We start from the raw sequence: 18101 nt of genomic DNA, 5'->3' as shown, positions 1-18101 counted from the left end.
ATACAATCAGATAAAAAGTTTATTTTAGCATGCCATACTGAATGTCAAAGATCATTTTTTATTGGGTGATGGTCGCAAATTTTTCATGTAGTATCTGTAGTGTAGTGATTTCATGTTTGCCTCACACGTGAAAGGTCCCCAGTTCAAAATTGGCAAAAACATATTTTGTTACATAAACGCTTTGAATTCAATAATTTATATTTTGATAACTATATACTGTTGCATTGCTCAATGAAAAAGCAAGCAAAAAATCATATTGCAGAATATCAAAAGTCAATTTCCCTTCTACCATGCATATTGGATGGTGTTGCATTCATGAAGTACCTGTAGTGTAGTATTATTCACATTTAGCCAATATGCATAAGGTTCCCCTTCAAAATTGGTCAGAAATATATTAAAAATAGATTTTTTTATTAAATACAATGATCAGAACTATTAATAAGTGAATGTGTCCTCTTGAAATGCAAAGTGGACAAAATAGCATAGAAATTATTAGAAAATAGAAAAATAAGTTTAGAAAAAAAAATTCTATGAAAACGGTTTGCCAATGGTACTTCCCGACTCCATAGTGATGAGATCTTCAAAAGTCAGTTTCTGTATTGTAGTGGTTATCACATTCGCCTAAAACACAAAAGGTCCCCAGTTCGAAACTGGGCAGAAATGTGCTGTTATCTTTAGAATTTTAAAACAAGGGATTTTTGGTTGAAATGCCAAATAAAAATGCAATCATATAAAAAGTTTATTTCAGAATGCCATAATGTATGTCAAAGATCATTTTTTATTGGATGGCGGGAGATGCTGTTTTCATGTAGTTTCTGTAGTGTAGTGGTTTTCACGTTTGCCTCACACGCGAAAGATCCCCAGTTCGAAACTGGGCAGAAACATATTTTGTTACCTAAACTCTTTGAATTCAATAATTTATATTTTGATAACTATCTACTGTTGCATTGCTCAATGAAAAAGCAAGCAAAAATCATATTGCAGAATATCAAAAGTCAATTTCCCTTCTACCATGCATATTGGATGGTGTTACATTCATGAAGTACCTGTAGTGTAGAGTTATTCACATTTACCCAATATGCATAAGGTCCCCCTTCAAAATTGGTCAGAAATACATAAAAAAAATTTTTTTAGTAAATACAATGATCAGAATTGATAATAAGTGAATGTGTCCTCTTGAAATGCAAAGTGGAAAAATAGCGTCAAAATTATTAGAAAATAGGAAAAAAGTTTAGAAAAAATTATATTTCTAAGAAAAGCATGTGTCATTTGTACTTCCAGACTAGATAGTGATGGGATCCACAAGAGTCAGTTTCTGTAGTGTAGTGGTTATCACGTGCGCCTAACACGCGAAAGGTCCCCAGTTCGAAACTGGGCAGAAACAATCTTTTAGCTTTAGAATTTTAAAACAATGAATTTTTGGGTAAAATGCTCAATAAAAATACAATCAGATAAAAAGTTTATTTTAGCATGCCATACTGAATGTCAAAGATCATTTTTTATTGGATGGCGGGAGATGCTGTTTTTATGTAGTTTCTGTAGTGTAGTGGTTATCACGTTTGCCTCACACGCGAAAGGTCCCCAGTTCGAAACTGGGCAGAAACATGTTTTGTTACCTAAACACTTTGAATTCAATAATTTATATTTTGATAACTATCTACTGTTGCATTGCTCAATGAAAAAGCAAGCAAAAATCATATTGCAGAATATCAAAAGTCAATTTCCCTTCTACCATGCATATTGGATGGTGTTGCATTCATGAAGTACCTGTAGTGTAGAGTTATTTACATTTACCCAATATGCATAAGGTCCCCCTTCAAAATTGGTCAGAAATACATAAAAAAAAATTTTTTAGTAAATACAATGATCAGAATTGATAATAAGTGAATGTGTCCTCTTGAAATGCAAAGTGGAAAAATAGCGTCAAAATTATTAGAAAATAGGAAAAAAGTTTAGAAAAAATTATATTTCTAAGAAAAGCATGTGTCATTTGAACTTCCAGACTAGATAGTGATGGGATTCTTGAGAGTCAGTTTCTGTAGTGTAGTGGTTATCACGTTCGCCTAACACGCGAAAGGTCCCCAGTTCGAAACTGGGCAGAAACAATCTTTTAGCTTTAGAATTTTAAAACAATGAATTTTTGGGTAAAATGCTCAATAAAAATACAATCAGATAAAAAGTTTATTTTAGCATGCCATACTGAATGTCAAAGATCATTTTTTATTGGATGATGGTCGCAAATTTTTCATGTAGTATCTGTAGTGTAGTGATTTCATGTTTGCCTCACACGTGAAAGGTCCCCAGTTCGAAATTGGCAAAAACATATTTTGTTACCTAAACGCTTTGAATTCAATAATTTATATTTTGATAAATATATACTGTTGCATTGCTCAATGAAAAAGCAAGCAAAAAATCATATTGCAGAATATCAAAAGTCAATTTCCCTTCTACCATGCATATTGGATGGTGTTGCATTCATGAAGTACCTGTAGTGTAGTATTATTCACATTTAGCCAATATGCATAAGGTTCCCCTTCAAAATTGGTCAGAAATACATTAAAAATAGATTTTTTTATTAAATACAATGATCAGAACTATTAATAAGTGAATGTGTCCTCTTGAAATGCAAAGTGGAAAAAATAGCATAGAAATTATTAGAAAATAGAAAAATAAGTTTAGAAAAAAAAATTCTATGAAAACGGTTTGCCAATGGTACTTCCCGACTCCATAGTGATGAGATCTTCAAAAGTCAGTTTCTGTATTGTAGTGGTTATCACATTCGCCTAAAACACAAAAGGTCCCCAGTTCGAAACTGGGCAGAAATGTGCTGTTATCTTTAGAATTTTAAAACAAGGGATTTTTGGTTGAAATGCCAAATAAAAATGCAATCATATAAAAAGTTTATTTCAGAATGCCATAATGTATGTCAAAGATCATTTATTATTGGATGGCGGGAGATGCTGTTTCCATGTGGTTTCTGTAGTGTAGTGGTTATCACGTTCGCCTCACACGCGAAAGGTCCTCAGTTCAAAACTGGGCAGAAACATATTTTGTTACCTAAACACTTTGAATTCAATAATTTATATTTTGATAACTATCTACTGTTGCATTGCTCAATGAAAAAGCAAGCAAAAATCATATTGCAGAATATCAAAAGTCAATTTCCCTTCTACCATGCATATTGGATGGTGTTGCATTCATGAAGTACCTGTAGTGTAGAGTTATTCACATTTACCCAATATGCATAAGGTCCCCCTTCAAAATTGGTCAGAAATAAATTAAAAAATATTTTTTTAGTAAATACAATGATCAGAATTGATAATAAGTGAATGTGTCCTCCTGAAATGCAAAGTGGAAAAATAGCGTCAAAATTATTAAAAAATAGGAAAAAAGTTTAGAAAAAATTATATTTCTAAGAAAAGCATGTGTCATTTGTACTTCCAGACTAGATAGTGATGGGATTCTTGAGAGTCAGTTTCTGTAGTGTAGTGGTTATCACGTTCGCCTAACACGCGAAAGGTCCCCAGTTTGAAACTGGGCAGAAACAATCTTTTAGCTTTAGAATTTTAAAACAATGAATTTTTGGGTAAAATGCTCAATAAAAATACAATCAGATAAAAAGTTTATTTTAGCATGCCATACTGAATGTCAAAGATCATTTTTTATTGGATGATGGTCGCAAATTTTTCATGTAGTATCTGTAGTGTAGTGATTTCATGTTTGCCTCACACATGAAAGGTCCCCAGTTCGAAATTGGCAAAAACATATTTTGTTACATAAACACTTTGAATTCAATAATTTATATTTTGATAAATATATACTGTTGCATTGCTCAATGAAAAATCAAGCAAAAAAATCTTATTGCAGAATATCAAAAGTCAATTTCCCTTCTACCATGCATATTGGATGGTGTTGCATTCATGAAGTACCTGTAGTGTAGAGTTATTCACATTTACCCAATATGCATAAGGTCCCCCTTCAAAATTGGTCAGAAATACATTAAAAAATATTTTTTTAGTAAATACAATGATCAGAATTGATAATAAGTGAATGTGTCCTCTTGAAATGCAAAGTGGAAAAATAGCGTCAAAATTATTAGAAAATAGGAAAAAAGTTTAGAAAAAATTATATTTCTAAGAAAAGCATGTGTCATTTGTACTTCCAGACTAGATAGTGATGGGATTCTCGAGAGTCAGTTTCTGTAGTGTAGTGGTTATCACGTTCACCTAACACGCGAAAGGTCCCCAGTTTGAAACTGGGCAGAAACAATCTTTTAGCTTTAGAATTTTAAAACAATGAATTTTTGGGTAAAATGCTCAATAAAAATACAATCAGATAAAAAGTTTATTTTAGCATGCCATACTGAATGTCAAAGATCATTTTTTATTGGGTGATGGTCGCAAATTTTTCATGTAGTATCTGTAGTGTAGTGATTTCATGTTTGCCTCACACGTGAAAGGTCCCCAGTTCAAAATTGGCAAAAACATATTTTGTTACATAAACGCTTTGAATTCAATAATTTATATTTTGATAACTATATACTGTTGCATTGCTCAATGAAAAAGCAAGCAAAAAATCATATTGCAGAATATCAAAAGTCAATTTCCCTTCTACCATGCATATTGGATGGTGTTGCATTCATGAAGTACCTGTAGTGTAGTATTATTCACATTTAGCCAATATGCATAAGGTTCCCCTTCAAAATTGGTCAGAAATATATTAAAAATAGATTTTTTTATTAAATACAATGATCAGAACTATTAATAAGTGAATGTGTCCTCTTGAAATGCAAAGTGGACAAAATAGCATAGAAATTATTAGAAAATAGAAAAATAAGTTTAGAAAAAAAAATTCTATGAAAACGGTTTGCCAATGGTACTTCCCGACTCCATAGTGATGAGATCTTCAAAAGTCAGTTTCTGTATTGTAGTGGTTATCACATTCGCCTAAAACACAAAAGGTCCCCAGTTCGAAACTGGGCAGAAATGTGCTGTTATCTTTAGAATTTTAAAACAAGGGATTTTTGGTTGAAATGCCAAATAAAAATGCAATCATATAAAAAGTTTATTTCAGAATGCCATAATGTATGTCAAAGATCATTTTTTATTGGATGGCGGGAGATGCTGTTTTCATGTAGTTTCTGTAGTGTAGTGGTTTTCACGTTTGCCTCACACGCGAAAGATCCCCAGTTCGAAACTGGGCAGAAACATATTTTGTTACCTAAACTCTTTGAATTCAATAATTTATATTTTGATAACTATCTACTGTTGCATTGCTCAATGAAAAAGCAAGCAAAAATCATATTGCAGAATATCAAAAGTCAATTTCCCTTCTACCATGCATATTGGATGGTGTTACATTCATGAAGTACCTGTAGTGTAGAGTTATTCACATTTACCCAATATGCATAAGGTCCCCCTTCAAAATTGGTCAGAAATACATAAAAAAAATTTTTTTAGTAAATACAATGATCAGAATTGATAATAAGTGAATGTGTCCTCTTGAAATGCAAAGTGGAAAAATAGCGTCAAAATTATTAGAAAATAGGAAAAAAGTTTAGAAAAAATTATATTTCTAAGAAAAGCATGTGTCATTTGTACTTCCAGACTAGATAGTGATGGGATCCACAAGAGTCAGTTTCTGTAGTGTAGTGGTTATCACGTGCGCCTAACACGCGAAAGGTCCCCAGTTCGAAACTGGGCAGAAACAATCTTTTAGCTTTAGAATTTTAAAACAATGAATTTTTGGGTAAAATGCTCAATAAAAATACAATCAGATAAAAAGTTTATTTTAGCATGCCATACTGAATGTCAAAGATCATTTTTTATTGGATGGCGGGAGATGCTGTTTTTATGTAGTTTCTGTAGTGTAGTGGTTATCACGTTTGCCTCACACGCGAAAGGTCCCCAGTTCGAAACTGGGCAGAAACATGTTTTGTTACCTAAACACTTTGAATTCAATAATTTATATTTTGATAACTATCTACTGTTGCATTGCTCAATGAAAAAGCAAGCAAAAATCATATTGCAGAATATCAAAAGTCAATTTCCCTTCTACCATGCATATTGGATGGTGTTGCATTCATGAAGTACCTGTAGTGTAGAGTTATTTACATTTACCCAATATGCATAAGGTCCCCCTTCAAAATTGGTCAGAAATACATAAAAAAAATTTTTTTAGTAAATACAATGATCAGAATTGATAATAAGTGAATGTGTCCTCTTGAAATGCAAAGTGGAAAAATAGCGTCAAAATTATTAGAAAATAGGAAAAAAGTTTAGAAAAATTACATTTCTAAGAAAAGCATGTGTCATTTGTACTTCCAGACTAGATAGTGATGGGAATCACGAGATTCAGTTTCTGTAGTGTAGTGGTTATCACGTTCACCTAACACGCGAAAGGTCCCCAGTTCGAAACTGGGCAGAAACAATCTTTTAGCTTTAGAATTTTAAAACAATGAATTTTTGGGTAAAATGCTCAATAAAAATACAATCAGATAAAAAGTTTATTTTAGCATGCCATACTGAATGTCAAAGATCATTTTTTATTGGATGATGGTCGCAAATTTTTCATGTAGTATCTGTAGTGTAGTGATTTCATGTTTGCCTCACACGTGAAAGGTCCCCAGTTCGAAATTGGCAGAAACATATTTTGTTACCTAAACACTTTGAATTCAATAATTTATATTTTGATAAATATAAACTGTTGCATTGCTCAATGAAAAAGCAAGCAAAAAATCATATTGCAGAATATCAAAAGTCAATTTCCCTTCTACCATGCATATTGGATGGTGTTGCATCCATGAAGTACCTGTAGTGTAGTATTATTCACATTTAGCGAATATGCATAAGGTTCCCCTTCAAAATTGGTCAGAAATACATTAAAAATAGATTTTTTTATTAAATACAATGATCAGAACTATTAATAAGTGAATGTGTCCTCTTGAAATGCAAAGTGGAAAAAATAGCATAGAAATTATTAGAAAATAGAAAAATAAGTTTAGAAAAAAAAATTCTATGAAAACGGTTTGCCAATGGTACTTCCCGACTTCATAGTGATGAGATCTTCAAAACTCAGTTTCTGTATTGTAGTGGTTATCACATTTGCCTAAAACACAAAAGGTCCCCAGTTCGAAACTGGGCAGAAATGTGCTGTTATCTTTAGAATTTTAAAACAAGGGATTTTTGGTTGAAATGCCAAATAAAAATGCAATCATATAAAAAGTTTATTTCAGAATGCCATAATGTATGTCAAAGATCATTTTTTATTGGATGGCGGGAGACGCTGTTTCCATGTAGTTTCTGTAGTAGTGGTTATCACTTTCGCCTCACACGCGAAAGGTTCTCAGTTCAAAACTGGGCAGAAACATATTTTGTTACCTAAACACTTTGAATTCAATAATTTATATTTTGATAACTATCTACTGTTGCATTGCTCAATGAAAAATCAAGCAAAAATCATATTGCAGAATATCAAAAGTCAATTTCCCTTCAACCATGCATATTGGATGGTGTTGCATTCATGAAGTACCTGTAGTGTAGAGTTATTCACATTTACCCAATATGCATAAGGTCCCCCTTCAAAATTGGTCAGAAATACATTAAAAAAAGATTTTTTTTTAGTAAATACAATGATCAGAATTGATAATAAGTGAATGTGTCCTCTTGAAATGCAAAGTGGAAAAATAGCGTCAAAATTATTAGAAAATAGGAAAAAAAGTTTAGAAAAAATTATATTTCTAAGAAAAGCATATGTCATTTGTACTTCCAGACTAGATAGTGATGGGACCCACAAGAGTCAGTTTCTGTAGTGTAGTGGTTATCACATTCGCCTAACACGCGAAAGGTCCTCAGTTCGAAACTGGGCAGAAACAATCTTTTAGCTTTAGAATTTTAAAACAATGAATTTTTGGGTAAAATGCACAATAAAAATACAATCAGATAAAAAGTTTATTTTAGCATGCCATACTGAATGTCAAAGATCATTTTTTATTGGATGATGGTCGCAAATTTTTCATGTAGTGTCTGTAGTGTAGTGATTTCATGTTTGCCTCACACGTGAAAGGTCCCCAGTTCGAAATTGGCAGAAACATATTTTGTTACCTAAACACTTTGAATTCAATAATTTATATTTTGATAACTATATACTGTTGCATTGCTCAATGAAAAAGCAAGCAAAAAATCATATTGCAGAATATCAAAAGTCAATTTCCCTTCTACCATGCATATTGGAAGGTGTTGCATTCATGAAGTACCTGTAGTGTAGAGTTATTCACATTTACCCAATATGCATAAGGTCCCCCTTCAAATTTGGTCAGAAATACATTAAAAAATATTTTTTTAGTAAATACAATGATCAGAATTGATAATAAGTGAATGTGTCCTCTTGAAATGCAAAGTGGAAAAATAGCGTCAAAATTATTAGAAAATAGGAAAAAAAGTTTAGAAAAAATTATATTTCTAAGAAAAGCATGTGTCATTTGTACTTCCAGACTAGATAGTGATGGGACCCACAAGAGTCAGTTTCTGTAGTGTAGTGGTTATCACGTTCGCCTAACACGCGAAAGGTCCTCAGTTCGAAACTGGGCAGAAACAATCTTTTAGCTTTAGAATTTTAAAACAATGAATTTTTGGGTAAAATGCTCAATAAAAATACAATCAGATAAAAAGTTTATTTTAGCATGCCATACTGAATGTCAAAGATCATTTTTTATTGGATGATGGTCGCAAATTTTTCATGTAGTATCTGTAGTGTAGTGATTTCATGTTTGCCTCACACGTGAAAGGTCCCCAGTTCGAAATTGGCAAAAACATATTTTGTTACCTAAACGCTTTGAATTCAATAATTTATATTTTGATAAATATATACTGTTGCATTGCTCAATGAAAAAGCAAGCAAAAAATCATATTGCAGAATATCAAAAGTCAATTTCCCTTCTACCATGCATATTGGATGGTGTTGCATTCATGAAGTACCTGTAGTGTAGTATTATTCACATTTAGCCAATATGCATAAGGTTCCCCTTCAAAATTGGTCAGAAATACATTAAAAATAGATTTTTTTATTAAATACAATGATCAGAACTATTAATAAGTGAATGTGTCCTCTTGAAATGCAAAGTGGAAAAAATAGCATAGAAATTATTAGAAAATAGAAAAATAAGTTTAGAAAAAAAAATTCTATGAAAACGGTTTGCCAATGGTACTTCCCGACTCCATAGTGATGAGATCTTCAAAAGTCAGTTTCTGTATTGTAGTGGTTATCACATTCGCCTAAAACACAAAAGGTCCCCAGTTCGAAACTGGGCAGAAATGTGCTGTTATCTTTAGAATTTTAAAAAAAGGGATTTTTGGTTGAAATGCCAAATAAAAATGCAATCATATAAAAAGTTTATTTCAGAATGCCATAATGTATGTCAAAGATCATTTATTATTGGATGGCGGGAGATGCTGTTTCCATGTGGTTTCTGTAGTGTAGTGGTTATCACGTTCGCCTCACACGCGAAAGGTCCTCAGTTCAAAACTGGGCAGAAACATATTTTGTTACCTAAACACTTTGAATTCAATAATTTATATTTTGATAACTATCTACTGTTGCATTGCTCAATGAAAAAGCAAGCAAAAATCATATTGCAGAATATCAAAAGTCAATTTCCCTTCTACCATGCATATTGGATGGTGTTGCATTCATGAAGTACCTGTAGTGTAGAGTTATTCACATTTACCCAATATGCATAAGGTCCCCCTTCAAAATTGGTCAGAAATAAATTAAAAAATATTTTTTTAGTAAATACAATGATCAGAATTGATAATAAGTGAATGTGTCCTCCTGAAATGCAAAGTGGAAAAATAGCGTCAAAATTATTAGAAAATAGGAAAAAAGTTTAGAAAAAATTATATTTCTAAGAAAAGCATGTGTCATTTGTACTTCCAGACTAGATAGTGATGGGATTCTTGAGAGTCAGTTTCTGTAGTGTAGTGGTTATCACGTTCGCCTAACACGCGAAAGGTCCCCAGTTCGAAACTGGGCAGAAACAATCTTTTAGCTTTAGAATTTTAAAACAATGAATTTTTGGGTAAAATGCTCAATAAAAATACAATCAGATAAAAAGTTTATTTTAGCATGCCATAGTGAATGTCAAAGATCATTTTTTATTGGATGATGGTCGCAAATTTTTCATGTAGTATCTGTAGTGTAGTGATTTCATGTTTGCCTCACACATGAAAGGTCCCCAGTTCGAAATTGGCAAAAACATATTTTGTTACATAAACGCTTTGAATTCAATAATTTATATTTTGATAAATATATACTGTTGCATTGCTCAATGAAAAAGCAAGCAAAAAAATCTTATTGCAGAATATCAAAAGTCAATTTCCCTTCTACCATGCATATTGGATGGTGTTGCATTCATGAAGTACCTGTAGTGTAGAGTTATTCACATTTACCCAATATGCATAAGGTCCCCCTTCAAAATTGGTCAGAAATACATTAAAAAATATTTTTTTAGTAAATACAATGATCAGAATTGATAATAAGTGAATGTGTCCTCTTGAAATGCAAAGTGGAAAAATAGCGTCAAAATTATTAGAAAATAGGAAAAAAGTTTAGAAAAAATTATATTTCTAAGAAAAGCATGTGTCATTTGTACTTCCAGACTAGATAGTGATGGGATTCTTGAGAGTCAGTTTCTGTAGTGTAGTGGTTATCACATTCGCTTAACACGCGAAAGGTCCCCAGTTCGAAACTGGGCAGAAACAATCTCTTAGCTTTAGAATTTTAAAACAATGAATTTTTGGGTAAAATGCTCAATAAAAATACAATCAGATAAAAAGTTTATTTTAGCATGCCATACTGAATGTCAAAGATCATTTTTTATTGGATGATGGTCGCAAATTATTCATGTAGTATCTGTAGTGTAGTGATTTCATGTTTGCCTCACACGTGAAAGGTCCCCAGTTCGAAATTGGCAGAAACATATTTTGTTACCTAAACACTTTGAATTCAATAATTTATATTTTGATAACTATATACTGTTGCATTGCTCAATGAAAAAGCAAGCAAAAAATCATATTGCAGAATATCAAAAGTCAATTTCCCTTCTACCATGCATATTGGATGGTGTTGCATTCATGAAGTACCTGTAGTGTAGTATTATTCACATTTAGCCAATATGCATAAGGTTCCCCTTCAAAATTGGTCAGAAATATATTAAAAATAGATTTTTTTTATTAAATACAATGATCAGAACTATTAATAAGTGAATGTGTCCTCTTGAAATGCAAAGTGGACAAAATAGCATAGAAATTATTAGAAAATAGAAAAATAAGTTTAGAAAAAAAAATTCTATGAAAACGGTTTGCCAATGGTACTTCCCGACTCCATAGTGATGAGATCTTCAAAAGTCAGTTTCTGTATTGTAGTGGTTATCACATTCGCCTAAAACACAAAAGGTCCCCAGTTCGAAACTGGGCAGAAATGTGCTGTTATCTTTAGAATTTTAAAACAAGGGATTTTTGGTTGAAATGCCAAATAAAAATGCAATCATATAAAAAGTTTATTTCAGAATGCCATAATGTATGTCAAAGATCATTTTGTTATTGGATGGCGGGAGACGCTGTTTCCATGTAGTTTCTGTAGTGTAGTGGTTATCACTTTCGCCTCACACGCGAAAGGTCCTCAGTTCAAAACTGGGCAGAAACATATTTTGTTACCTAAACACTTTGAATTCAATAATTTATATTTTGATAACTACTGTTGCATTGCTCAATGAAAAAGCAAGCAAAAATCATATTGCAGAATATCAAAAGTCAATTTCCCTTCTACCATGCATATTGGATGGTGTTGCATTCATGAAGTACCTGTAGTGTAGAGTTATTCACATTTACCCAATATGCATAAGGTCCCCCTTCAAAATTGGTCAGAAATACATTAAAAAAAGATTTTTTTTAGTAAATACAATGATCAGAATTGATAATAAGTGAATGTGTCCTCTTGAAATGCAAAGTGGAAAAATAGCGTCAAAATTATTAGAAAATAGGAAAAAAAGTTTAGAAAAAATTATATTTCTAAGAAAAGCATGTGTCATTTGTACTTCCAGACTAGATAGTGATGGGATTCTTGAGAGTCAGTTTCTGTAGTGTAGTGGTTATCACGTTCGCCTAACACGCGAAAGGTCCCCAGTTCAAAACTGGGCAGAAACAATCTTTTAGCTTTAGAATTTTAAAACAATGAATTTTTGGGTAAAATGCTCAATAAAAATACAATCAGATAAAAAGTTTATTTTAGCATGCCATACTGAATGTCAAAGATCATTTTTTATAGGATGATGGTCGCAAATTTTTCATGTAGTATCTGTAGTGTGGTGATTTCATGTTTGCCTCACACGTGAAAGGTCCCCAGTTCGAAATTGGCAGAAACATATTTTGTTACCTAAACACTTTGAATTCAATAATTTATATTTTGATAACTATATACTGTTGCATTGCTCAATGAAAAAGCAAGCAAAAAATCATATTGCAGAATATCAAAAGTCAATTTCCCTTCTACCATGCATATTGGATGGTGTTGCATTCATGAAGTACCTGTAGTGTAGAGTTATTCACATTTACCCAATATGCATAAGGTCCCCCTTCAAAATTGGTCAGAAATACATAAAAAAAATTTTTTTAGTAAATACAATGATCAGAATTGATAATAAGTGAATGTGTCCTCTTGAAATGCAAAGTGGAAAAATAGCGTCAAAATTATTAGAAAATAGGAAAAAAGTTTAGAAAAAATTATATTTCTAAGAAAAGCATGTGTCATTTGTACTTCCAGACTAGATAGTGATGGGATCCACAAGAGTCAGTTTCTGTAGTATAGTGGTTATCACGTTCGCCTAACACGCGAAAGGTCCCCAGTTCGAAACTGGGCAGAAACAATCTTTTAGCTTTAGAATTTTAAAACAATGAATTTTTGGGTAAAATGCTCAATAAAAATACAATCAGATAAAAAGTTTATTTTAGCATGCCATACTGAATGTCAAAGATCATTTTTTATTGGATGATGGTCGCAAATTTTTCATGTAGTATCTGTAGTGTAGTGATTTCATGTTTGCCTCACACGTGAAAGGTCCCCAGTTCGAAATTGGCAGAAACATATTTTGTTACCTAAACACTTTGAATTCAATAATTTATATTTTGATAACTATATACTGTTGCATTGCTCAATGAAAAAGCAAGCAAAAAATCATATTGCAGAATATCAAAAGTCAATTTCCCTTCTACCATGCATATTGGATGGTGTTGCATTCATGAAGTACCTGTAGTGTAGAGTTATTCACATTTACCCAATATGCATAAGGTCCCCCTTCAAAATTGGTCAGAAATACATTAAAAAATATTTTTTTAGTAAATACAATGATCAGAATTGATAATAAGTGAATGTGTCCTCTTGAAATGCAAAGTGGAAAAATAGCGTCAAAATTATTAGAAAATAGGAAAAAAGTTTAGAAAAAATTATATTTCTAAGAAAAGCATGTGTCATTTGTACTTCCAGACTAGATAGTGATGGGATTCTCGAGAGTCAGTTTCTGTAGTGTAGTGGTTATCACGTTCACCTAACACGCGAAAGGTCCCCAGTTTGAAACTGGGCAGAAACAATCTTTTAGCTTTAGAATTTTAAAACAATGAATTTTTGGGTAAAATGCTCAATAAAAATACAATCAGATAAAAAGTTTATTTTAGCATGCCATACTGAATGTCAAAGATCATTTTTTATTGGGTGATGGTCGCAAATTTTTCATGTAGTATCTGTAGTGTAGTGATTTCATGTTTGCCTCACACGTGAAAGGTCCCCAGTTCAAAATTGGCAAAAACATATTTTGTTACATAAACGCTTTGAATTCAATAATTTATATTTTGATAACTATATACTGTTGCATTGCTCAATGAAAAAGCAAGCAAAAAATCATATTGCAGAATATCAAAAGTCAATTTCCCTTCTACCATGCATATTGGATGGTGTTGCATTCATGAAGTACCTGTAGTGTAGTATTATTCACATTTAGCCAATATGCATAAGGTTCCCCTTCAAAATTGGTCAGAAATATATTAAAAATAGATTTTTTTATTAAATACAATGATCAGAACTATTAATAAGTGAATGTGTCCTCTTGAAATGCAAAGTGGACAAAATAGCATAGAAATTATTAGAAAATAGAAAAATAAGTTTAGAAAAAAAAATTCTATGAAAACGGTTTGCCAATGGTACTTCCCGACTCCATAGTGATGAGATCTTCAAAAGTCAGTTTCTGTATTGTAGTGGTTATCACATTCGCCTAAAACACAAAAGGTCCCCAGTTCGAAACTGGGCAGAAATGTGCTGTTATCTTTAGAATTTTAAAACAAGGGATTTTTGGTTGAAATGCCAAATAAAAATGCAATCATATAAAAAGTTTATTTCAGAATGCCATAATGTATGTCAAAGATCATTTTTTATTGGATGGCGGGAGATGCTGTTTTCATGTAGTTTCTGTAGTGTAGTGGTTTTCACGTTTGCCTCACACGCGAAAGATCCCCAGTTCGAAACTGGGCAGAAACATATTTTGTTACCTAAACTCTTTGAATTCAATAATTTATATTTTGATAACTATCTACTGTTGTATTGCTCAATGAAAAAGCAAGCAAAAATCATATTGCAGAATATCAAAAGTCAATTTCCCTTCTACCATGCATATTGGATGGTGTTACATTCATGAAGTACCTGTAGTGTAGAGTTATTCACATTTACCCAATATGCATAAGGTCCCCCTTCAAAATTGGTCAGAAATACATAAAAAAAATTTTTTTAGTAAATACAATGATCAGAATTGATAATAAGTGAATGTGTCCTCTTGAAATGCAAAGTGGAAAAATAGCGTCAAAATTATTAGAAAATAGGAAAAAAGTTTAGAAAAAATTATATTTCTAAGAAAAGCATGTGTCATTTGTACTTCCAGACTAGATAGTGATGGGATCCACAAGAGTCAGTTTCTGTAGTGTAGTGGTTATCACGTTCGCCTAACACGCGAAAGGTCCCCAGTTCGAAACTGGGCAGAAACAATCTTTTAGCTTTAGAATTTTAAAACAATGAATTTTTGGGTAAAATGCTCAATAAAAATACAATCAGATAAAAAGTTTATTTTAGCATGCCATACTGAATGTCAAAGATCATTTTTTATTGGATGGCGGGAGATGCTGTTTTTATGTAGTTTCTGTAGTGTAGTGGTTATCACGTTTGCCTCACACGCGAAAGGTCCCCAGTTCGAAACTGGGCAGAAACATGTTTTGTTACCTAAACACTTTGAATTCAATAATTTATATTTTGATAACTATCTACTGTTGCATTGCTCAATGAAAAAGCAAGCAAAAATCATATTGCAGAATATCAAAAGTCAATTTCCCTTCTACCATGCATATTGGATGGTGTTGCATTCATGAAGTACCTGTAGTGTAGAGTTATTTACATTTACCCAATATGCATAAGGTCCCCCTTCAAAATTGGTCAGAAATACATAAAAAAAAATTTTTTAGTAAATACAATGATCAGAATTGATAATAAGTGAATGTGTCCTCTTGAAATGCAAAGTGGAAAAATAGCGTCAAAATTATTAGAAAATAGGAAAAAAGTTTAGAAAAATTACATTTCTAAGAAAAGCATGTGTCATTTGTACTTCCAGACTAGATAGTGATGGGAATCACGAGATTCAGTTTCTGTAGTGTAGTGGTTATCACGTTCACCTAACACGCGAAAGGTCCCCAGTTCGAAACTGGGCAGAAACAATCTTTTAGCTTTAGAATTTTAAAACAATGAATTTTTGGGTAAAATGCTCAATAAAAATACAATCAGATAAAAAGTTTATTTTAGCATGCCATACTGAATGTCAAAGATCATTTTTTATTGGATGATGGTCGCAAATTTTTCATGTAGTATCTGTAGTGTAGTGATTTCATGTTTGCCTCACACGTGAAAGGTCCCCAGTTCGAAATTGGCAGAAACATATTTTGTTACCTAAACACTTTGAATTCAATAATTTATATTTTGATAAATATAAACTGTTGCATTGCTCAATGAAAAAGCAAGCAAAAAATCATATTGCAGAATATCAAAAGTCAATTTCCCTTCTACCATGCATATTGGATGGTGTTGCATCCATGAAGTACCTGTAGTGTAGTATTATTCACATTTAGCGAATATGCATAAGGTTCCCCTTCAAAATTGGTCAGAAATACATTAAAAATAGATTTTTTTATTAAATACAATGATCAGAACTATTAATAAGTGAATGTGTCCTCTTGAAATGCAAAGTGGAAAAAATAGCATAGAAATTATTAGAAAATAGAAAAATAAGTTTAGAAAAAAAAATTCTATGAAAACGGTTTGCCAATGGTACTTCCCGACTTCATAGTGATGAGATCTTCAAAACTCAGTTTCTGTATTGTAGTGGTTATCACATTTGCCTAAAACACAAAAGGTCCCCAGTTCGAAACTGGGCAGAAATGTGCTGTTATCTTTAGAATTTTAAAACAAGGGATTTTTGGTTGAAATGCCAAATAAAAATGCAATCATATAAAAAGTTTATTTCAGAATGCCATAATGTATGTCAAAGATCATTTTTTATTGGATGGCGGGAGACGCTGTTTCCATGTAGTTTCTGTAGTAGTGGTTATCACTTTCGCCTCACACGCGAAAGGTTCTCAGTTCAAAACTGGGCAGAAACATATTTTGTTACCTAAACACTTTGAATTCAATAATTTATATTTTGATAACTATCTACTGTTGCATTGCTCAATGAAAAATCAAGCAAAAATCATATTGCAGAATATCAAAAGTCAATTTCCCTTCAACCATGCATATTGGATGGTGTTGCATTCATGAAGTACCTGTAGTGTAGAGTTATTCACATTTACCCAATATGCATAAGGTCCCCCTTCAAAATTGGTCAGAAATACATTAAAAAAAGATTTTTTTTAGTAAATACAATGATCAGAATTGATAATAAGTGAATGTGTCCTCTTGAAATGCAAAGTGGAAAAATAGCGTCAAAATTATTAGAAAATAGGAAAAAAAGTTTAGAAAAAATTATATTTCTAAGAAAAGCATATGTCATTTGTACTTCCAGACTAGATAGTGATGGGACCCACAAGAGTCAGTTTCTGTAGTGTAGTGGTTATCACATTCGCCTAACACGCGAAAGGTCCTCAGTTCGAAACTGGGCAGAAACAATCTTTTAGCTTTAGAATTTTAAAACAATGAATTTTTGGGTAAAATGCACAATAAAAATACAATCAGATAAAAAGTTTATTTTAGCATGCCATACTGAATGTCAAAGATCATTTTTTATTGGATGATGGTCGCAAATTTTTCATGTAGTGTCTGTAGTGTAGTGATTTCATGTTTGCCTCACACGTGAAAGGTCCCCAGTTCGAAATTGGCAGAAACATATTTTGTTACCTAAACACTTTGAATTCAATAATTTATATTTTGATAACTATATACTGTTGCATTGCTCAATGAAAAAGCAAGCAAAAAATCATATTGCAGAATATCAAAAGTCAATTTCCCTTCTACCATGCATATTGGATGGTGTTGCATTCATGAAGTACCTGTAGTGTAGAGTTATTCACATTTACCCAATATGCATAAGGTCCCCCTTCAAATTTGGTCAGAAATACATTAAAAAATATTTTTTTAGTAAATACAATGATCAGAATTGATAATAAGTGAATGTGTCCTCTTGAAATGCAAAGTGGAAAAATAGCGTCAAAATTATTAGAAAATAGGAAAAAAAGTTTAGAAAAAATTATATTTCTAAGAAAAGCATGTGTCATTTGTACTTCCAGACTAGATAGTGATGGGACCCACAAGAGTCAGTTTCTGTAGTGTAGTGGTTATCACGTTCGCCTTACACGCGAAAGGTCCTCAGTTCGAAACTGGGCAGAAACAATCTTTTAGCTTTAGAATTTTAAAACAATGAATTTTTGGGTAAAATGCTCAATAAAAATACAATCAGATAAAAAGTTTATTTTAGCATGCCATACTGAATGTCAAAGATCATTTTTTATTGGATGATGGTCGCAAAT

The 18101-nt window shown here is 32.0% G+C and overlaps 26 non-coding genes across 26 annotated transcripts; all 26 read left to right on the top strand.

Moving 5' to 3' along the window:
- The first annotated feature begins 811 nt into the window (after window positions 1-811).
- On the top strand, window positions 812-884 carry TRNAV-CAC (transfer RNA valine (anticodon CAC)). Its single transcript has one exon. It is a non-coding gene; the product is annotated as a tRNA-Val (tRNA).
- A 427-nt stretch (window positions 885-1311) lies between these two features.
- On the top strand, window positions 1312-1384 carry TRNAV-AAC (transfer RNA valine (anticodon AAC)). The gene has a single exon. It is a non-coding gene; the product is annotated as a tRNA-Val (tRNA).
- A 148-nt stretch (window positions 1385-1532) lies between these two features.
- Window positions 1533-1605, top strand: TRNAV-CAC (transfer RNA valine (anticodon CAC)). The gene has a single exon. It is a non-coding gene; the product is annotated as a tRNA-Val (tRNA).
- Window positions 1606-2032: 427 nt separating this feature from the next.
- Window positions 2033-2105, top strand: TRNAV-AAC (transfer RNA valine (anticodon AAC)). Its single transcript has one exon. It is a non-coding gene; the product is annotated as a tRNA-Val (tRNA).
- Window positions 2106-2973: 868 nt separating this feature from the next.
- Window positions 2974-3046, top strand: TRNAV-CAC (transfer RNA valine (anticodon CAC)). The gene has a single exon. It is a non-coding gene; the product is annotated as a tRNA-Val (tRNA).
- A 428-nt stretch (window positions 3047-3474) lies between these two features.
- TRNAV-AAC (transfer RNA valine (anticodon AAC)) lies at window positions 3475-3547 on the top strand. The gene has a single exon. It is a non-coding gene; the product is annotated as a tRNA-Val (tRNA).
- Window positions 3548-4195: 648 nt separating this feature from the next.
- TRNAV-AAC (transfer RNA valine (anticodon AAC)) lies at window positions 4196-4268 on the top strand. The gene has a single exon. It is a non-coding gene; the product is annotated as a tRNA-Val (tRNA).
- Window positions 4269-5136: 868 nt separating this feature from the next.
- Window positions 5137-5209, top strand: TRNAV-CAC (transfer RNA valine (anticodon CAC)). The gene has a single exon. It is a non-coding gene; the product is annotated as a tRNA-Val (tRNA).
- A 427-nt stretch (window positions 5210-5636) lies between these two features.
- On the top strand, window positions 5637-5709 carry TRNAV-AAC (transfer RNA valine (anticodon AAC)). The gene has a single exon. It is a non-coding gene; the product is annotated as a tRNA-Val (tRNA).
- Window positions 5710-5857: 148 nt separating this feature from the next.
- Window positions 5858-5930, top strand: TRNAV-CAC (transfer RNA valine (anticodon CAC)). The gene has a single exon. It is a non-coding gene; the product is annotated as a tRNA-Val (tRNA).
- Window positions 5931-6356: 426 nt separating this feature from the next.
- On the top strand, window positions 6357-6429 carry TRNAV-AAC (transfer RNA valine (anticodon AAC)). The gene has a single exon. It is a non-coding gene; the product is annotated as a tRNA-Val (tRNA).
- A 1371-nt stretch (window positions 6430-7800) lies between these two features.
- TRNAV-AAC (transfer RNA valine (anticodon AAC)) lies at window positions 7801-7873 on the top strand. Its single transcript has one exon. It is a non-coding gene; the product is annotated as a tRNA-Val (tRNA).
- Window positions 7874-8521: 648 nt separating this feature from the next.
- On the top strand, window positions 8522-8594 carry TRNAV-AAC (transfer RNA valine (anticodon AAC)). Its single transcript has one exon. It is a non-coding gene; the product is annotated as a tRNA-Val (tRNA).
- Window positions 8595-9462: 868 nt separating this feature from the next.
- On the top strand, window positions 9463-9535 carry TRNAV-CAC (transfer RNA valine (anticodon CAC)). Its single transcript has one exon. It is a non-coding gene; the product is annotated as a tRNA-Val (tRNA).
- A 428-nt stretch (window positions 9536-9963) lies between these two features.
- Window positions 9964-10036, top strand: TRNAV-AAC (transfer RNA valine (anticodon AAC)). The gene has a single exon. It is a non-coding gene; the product is annotated as a tRNA-Val (tRNA).
- A 648-nt stretch (window positions 10037-10684) lies between these two features.
- TRNAV-AAC (transfer RNA valine (anticodon AAC)) lies at window positions 10685-10757 on the top strand. Its single transcript has one exon. It is a non-coding gene; the product is annotated as a tRNA-Val (tRNA).
- An 870-nt stretch (window positions 10758-11627) lies between these two features.
- TRNAV-CAC (transfer RNA valine (anticodon CAC)) lies at window positions 11628-11700 on the top strand. The gene has a single exon. It is a non-coding gene; the product is annotated as a tRNA-Val (tRNA).
- A 427-nt stretch (window positions 11701-12127) lies between these two features.
- Window positions 12128-12200, top strand: TRNAV-AAC (transfer RNA valine (anticodon AAC)). The gene has a single exon. It is a non-coding gene; the product is annotated as a tRNA-Val (tRNA).
- Window positions 12201-12846: 646 nt separating this feature from the next.
- Window positions 12847-12919, top strand: TRNAV-AAC (transfer RNA valine (anticodon AAC)). The gene has a single exon. It is a non-coding gene; the product is annotated as a tRNA-Val (tRNA).
- A 647-nt stretch (window positions 12920-13566) lies between these two features.
- Window positions 13567-13639, top strand: TRNAV-AAC (transfer RNA valine (anticodon AAC)). Its single transcript has one exon. It is a non-coding gene; the product is annotated as a tRNA-Val (tRNA).
- An 868-nt stretch (window positions 13640-14507) lies between these two features.
- Window positions 14508-14580, top strand: TRNAV-CAC (transfer RNA valine (anticodon CAC)). The gene has a single exon. It is a non-coding gene; the product is annotated as a tRNA-Val (tRNA).
- A 427-nt stretch (window positions 14581-15007) lies between these two features.
- TRNAV-AAC (transfer RNA valine (anticodon AAC)) lies at window positions 15008-15080 on the top strand. The gene has a single exon. It is a non-coding gene; the product is annotated as a tRNA-Val (tRNA).
- A 148-nt stretch (window positions 15081-15228) lies between these two features.
- Window positions 15229-15301, top strand: TRNAV-CAC (transfer RNA valine (anticodon CAC)). Its single transcript has one exon. It is a non-coding gene; the product is annotated as a tRNA-Val (tRNA).
- Window positions 15302-15727: 426 nt separating this feature from the next.
- TRNAV-AAC (transfer RNA valine (anticodon AAC)) lies at window positions 15728-15800 on the top strand. Its single transcript has one exon. It is a non-coding gene; the product is annotated as a tRNA-Val (tRNA).
- A 1370-nt stretch (window positions 15801-17170) lies between these two features.
- Window positions 17171-17243, top strand: TRNAV-AAC (transfer RNA valine (anticodon AAC)). Its single transcript has one exon. It is a non-coding gene; the product is annotated as a tRNA-Val (tRNA).
- Window positions 17244-17891: 648 nt separating this feature from the next.
- On the top strand, window positions 17892-17964 carry TRNAV-UAC (transfer RNA valine (anticodon UAC)). Its single transcript has one exon. It is a non-coding gene; the product is annotated as a tRNA-Val (tRNA).
- Window positions 17965-18101: the final 137 nt, after the last annotated feature.

This window comes from Pseudophryne corroboree, chromosome 4 (genome assembly GCF_028390025.1).
Source record: "Pseudophryne corroboree isolate aPseCor3 chromosome 4, aPseCor3.hap2, whole genome shotgun sequence".
NCBI classification, from domain to species: Eukaryota; Metazoa; Chordata; class Amphibia; order Anura; family Myobatrachidae; genus Pseudophryne; species Pseudophryne corroboree.
This window is presented reverse-complemented; position numbering and strand designations above follow the sequence as displayed.